This window comes from Gobius niger (genome assembly GCF_951799975.1).
Source record: "Gobius niger genome assembly, chromosome: 12".
In the NCBI taxonomy this organism is placed as follows: domain Eukaryota; kingdom Metazoa; phylum Chordata; class Actinopteri; order Gobiiformes; family Gobiidae; genus Gobius; species Gobius niger.
Genome location: NC_136863.1, coordinates 10433987 through 10438846, shown reverse-complemented (window position 1 = coordinate 10438846; position 4860 = coordinate 10433987). Strand labels below are relative to the sequence as shown.

Here is a 4860-nt window from a genome sequence, read left to right as displayed (position 1 = left end):
TTTATTTTGCCTGTAAAGCTTGCAGACTAATAAAATACTCATCTGAAATCCAGCAATATATTTGGCACAATAACTCCCATTATTTAGGATCGGAAAGCAAAAGGAAAGGAAACCAACCCAGTAGGTCGTACAAAATGTTGAAAATTTGCACTAAAAATATCGCATTTGTAGATTTTCTCTTTCGTTTCTTGGCGGACCTTTTCTCAAACCTGCCACGATCACAAAGTTAGTTTTTCTCGTCTTCATCATGAGCGCAACAAAAATCCGTCCAATTCTATTTTGGGTTCAAACGTTGCATAATGCTGCCTTAATTGCGCATTCTCAATAAAACTCATTGAGTTCAACCACTAAATAAATAAATAGCAATACGTGTATGCCTTGTGTTAGATTACGGGTCTCTACTTTTTTGTCCTTTTTCCGTTGACTCCACCATAAAGCGACCACATCCGAGTTGTCAGGTGAATGTGTGCGTGTGTCTCTGTGTGTGTGTGTGTATGTCTGTGTGCGTGTTTGTGTGTGTGTGTGTGTGTGTGTGTGTGTGTGTGTGTGTGTGTGTGCAGCATCAACCGGTCACGTCAAATATATATTATCCCTGCCTTTGAAAACACAAAGGCCTGTAAAGTGATGTCTTTTTTGTACATTGTTAACTATATCAGGTGTAATATGGTGTCTGCTGTTTGTTCGTTTGTACAAAGCAATAGTGAGTGTACATATGTTTGTGTGTGAAATCCCAGACAAGGCTTTAATAATTAGAGAGGAACAGGGTCACATCGGCAAGCTTTTGAGTTAAGATTTTTTTTTTTCTTTTCTTACAAAGGTTATGAATATGCTGAGCTGAACCGTGGAAAGCGTGACATTATGGCTTCTCAGTTTATGGCAAAGACAGATTTACGGTAACTTACTGCAAAATAAAACAAGAAACTAACTTTAAAGGGGACAATTGATCATATTACACAAAAACTGACTTTTTTAAGCTTTAAACCATGTAATAACGTTCCCACATCAAAAACATAGGCTACTTTGAGTCATATTTTACTTCGATCACATAGGTTGGTCCATTCACATAGATTTTTGTAGGGCAGTTTATTTCAGTTCTTCTGCAAACGCGGTCCAATATTTTTTTCCTAGAATTCTCCATATTTCCAAAGCCCGTATCACCGGACCCATTCTGAGCAGCTCTGCACTCAATGAGTATATCATTGTTTTCATGCTGTTGGCGAAAAATTGTGGCTTGTGTTTAGTTTCGATCTGGTTTAATTCCCCCAGCTGTCAGCGGAGATAAGAGAGCCGCTCACCTAGTGTCTTTTCCACACACATTATTGCAAATTATAAAAGATGGAACATCAATGCTGAGGTGTTTATGAGCAACAATTATGCATGAAATGTCCACTTTAATCTGAAGATATATTGTTTATCTTTGCAAAGACATTGTATTGTTTATTGTTAATACAGCGTCCATGCTCCAGGGAGTTTATGTGCGCAGATCAAAAATACTTTCATGGAGCCGTACCTCTTTTGCTGTAGACTTCGAAGCTATGTCACACTCACTCCAGACTTGTTTTGTTTTTCCAAAGCACAGCTGTCAAAATTTTATGATTAAAATTAAAAATGTTTAAGAATATAGTTTAAAAAATAAAAAAAGCAACTATTAGCCATAATCAAATGTCAAGCAATAATATATGTCGGTGTACGGTCATCTTAATATGATTCTTTTGTGCGCATCTGCATGTAAATACCTGTCTTATTTATCATTTGCTTTGAACTTGTGGACGTTTTGTTGACGTGTTGTATATCTCCTCGGTTCTCCCTCATTTTCCGACATTTATGCACCATTTTAATATCCTCACTTGTATAAAAAAAAAAAAAACAGTAGCTTCTATTTGTTTAGGTAAGAGGAAAAATACTGCTACTAAGGCCCACACCATCAATCAGTTCATATTGTACAATAATAAGTACTTTTTTTCCAGTTTGCTTCCCTTTTTGGCTTTAAAAAAAAAAAAAAGGGTGTGTTGACTTTTATTATTTGGTATTTGGCCTGATGCGTGGTGCTTGGAAAGTTCACAGTATGACTTGTTATATCCAGGTCACCCTTATCAGTCCGGCCATTTCATCATTATGCACATAAATGTATTACTGATAATAGGATTCGGTAAATAATATTAAATAATAAGTTGTACATTTCCTGTTTGGGCACCTGTATCAGTGTGCTCCAGCGGGGGTCAGGCACTTACTTCTGTCTTAGAGCAAGGCTAGAATCTGCTTTTAACAATAATTTTAGGGCGCCTTTATCTGGTTTGTGGAATAATGCTGTTCCGATTGAAACTGCAATTTAGCGTATCTTTTTTCTTTGTCTGATTGTAACAACACTCACTGAGGCTATAGTTTGTTTAAGATAAGACTTTTACCTCCTTCTGTCGGCCCAGTTTTGCAGCAGCGGGATACGGCGGTGCTTGTTGTTCCCCCTCCCCCCCCCCCCCCCCCCCCCAATGCGGACAGTGAGCGTTCTCCACTGTAGCAGAATACAACACACAACAAGGCAATAAAGTCACCGTTCACGCTGAGTGCCTGTCGGTGTATCCAGATGCACATGGGGTGATTGTCATCTTTTGTGATTTGTGACAATGTATTTTATACTCACTCACGTATTTCTCTGATCTTTTTTATATGTACATGTTGTCCATTTTCCTGTGAGAAGATGTGAAAAGGGTTCCTTTCGGAGGCCCACAAGCGCTCGCCCCCCATGTCTGTTTACGGTTATAAATGCTGTAAATGTGTAACGTTATTGTCGCAGGCCTGGCCAGTCAGACCCGACCATTCCAAAAAAAAACAAGCCATGGGGGAGGGGACGTACTTCTGAAATCCAGGAGGGATTTTTGCATGGTCTCACTTAGTCAGATGGGTTTCCTGAGGGTGCATCAGCCTAAAACATGCACAAGAGGCTGATCCTCCATTGATTCATGACCAAAAGTAGCTCATAAACTGAAGAAGGTGCACTGCGGTGAACTCAAACTTTCTTGTGGGTGCAATAATGAAAGTAACTCATACATTTTCAAACAATGACGCTTCAACAAGGCACGATGCTTTTGCTGAAACCTACTCATCCTCCCGAAACTCTCCAGGTCTGACACTAATTCTAACATTTAGAGGTATCAGACAAAATGACAACAAATGAGGGTCGGCTGGCCAGGCTTGACAATCTTTTATTTCTCTTTCTTTTTTTGATTATCCTACATTTTTACAGATGTTTTGAATGAACTGTACGTCTTGTGTTGGTGTCCAGTTGATTTGCGTGTTTGCTGTGCACTCTGTCACTGGGGGAAGCTGACATGGCACAGGCTGGAGCAGGTTGGAGGACCGCTCTTCCACAGCACAGTGAGGCAGTGCCCGGCTGCGCTCAAACGTTTGCTACTGGTGTTAAACTGGGGACAGACGAGCATGTTTTTAAGCCGCTCTTTTGATCTCTCTTTAGCGGGTAGTCCACTCACAAGTGTAGTTTTGCTCCTTCTTGTCTGATTCTTAAATATGAAAATAAGTATTTTAATTCATTTTGTAAATACGGCTGTAAAGAAGAATAAGAAATTTAATGTTGTCTTTTAAATACTTTTCATTCTAATATGAATGTTGTTATATTGTACTTAGAAACTGTACCTTTAATATCACCTTTATGATAAGTGCATTGGACACATCGATTTTTGATGTGCTTTATGTGCTGTTATCCCATAATAAAATTTACCGCTTGTATTGGGCTTTTATTTACTGACTTTTCATAACTTCATATTGTCTTGTTCTTCTTTTTTGTTTTTTTAAATAAAGATGATCTAACTTAATTGTTGATAAGATTGTCTTCAGAATAATTTTAAATTGCAGAGAGTAGCAGACTCCTATTAAACGAGTGTCGCTAATATATAGAATTTTGCATCAGCTTGCAAAAACACAAAAACACATCCAATCTCTGAGTGAGAGGCAGGACATGGCCACACTGCAGACCCTCAGAATATCCTGAAGGACAGTTCCTCTCCTCTGCACACCTTCATAACTCAGACCCCCTCCACTGGATACCAGCTCAGGCAGTGAAGACCATATGCAGCCAAGAAGAGCCATACAAAAAAACACATGAAATATCTTTTTTTAATTTATATTAATTTATTACAATTGACATATTTCAGGTTGAAACTTTTTTTTTCCTGTGATGTCAATGTTTAATGAACCTAAACATTAATCTAAACCTAAAAACACTGATAATACATTTTCTATATAACTGTAAATAAATTCAGGCGTCAAGGGGTTAATTGTATTTCAAAGAGAAACTGGCCTAGTCAAGATCAAGAACAATACTTCAGGTTTGTGACAAGTAGCCAACAGTAAAACGCCCCCTATATCGGCCACTCGATATACAGGTAACTGTAAACGGTTCTCTAAACACTCTAAACTGTAAGTTTTGTGTGTAATGGCTGACTTATGCAAAATCACCTGCAGATTGTGCTAAATTTAACTCAACCCCACGCTCTCTAAACTAAGTAGTAATAATGATAATAATAATGGCTTGGACTTGTATTGCGCATTACAAGCCTGTGTAGCACAAGTTTCTCAAAGCAAGAGATTTACTGAGCCTTTTTTGTGTAAGCAGCCTGGCTTCAATGCATAAATAAAGACAACAAACAAAAACGTAAAAAAAAAACATCTTAAACGTATTGTGATGAAAAGTACTATTAAAATTATAATTATATATATTTTTAAATGTAAATAATTAATAATCTCTAATGATCGTGGACGTGGCCTCTGGTAATCTGTGGGAGAGGTTGTAATGTAGCAGTAGCACCTGTAGGTGGCAGAAAACCTTTACCGTCCTTTAAAGTATGA

The 4860-nt window shown here is 38.0% G+C and overlaps 1 long non-coding RNA gene across 3 annotated transcripts; it reads left to right on the top strand.

The window, feature by feature from the left end:
- On the top strand, window positions 1-2830 carry LOC306971086. 3 transcript variants are annotated; one of them, XR_013793438.1, is made up of 2 exons: window positions 1-506; window positions 561-2830. It is a non-coding gene; the product is annotated as an uncharacterized lncRNA (long non-coding RNA). The 3 variants fall into 3 exon arrangements; XR_013793439.1 differs by having other exon boundaries at window positions 1-514; XR_013793440.1 differs by having other exon boundaries at window positions 1-520.
- Window positions 2831-4860: the final 2030 nt, after the last annotated feature.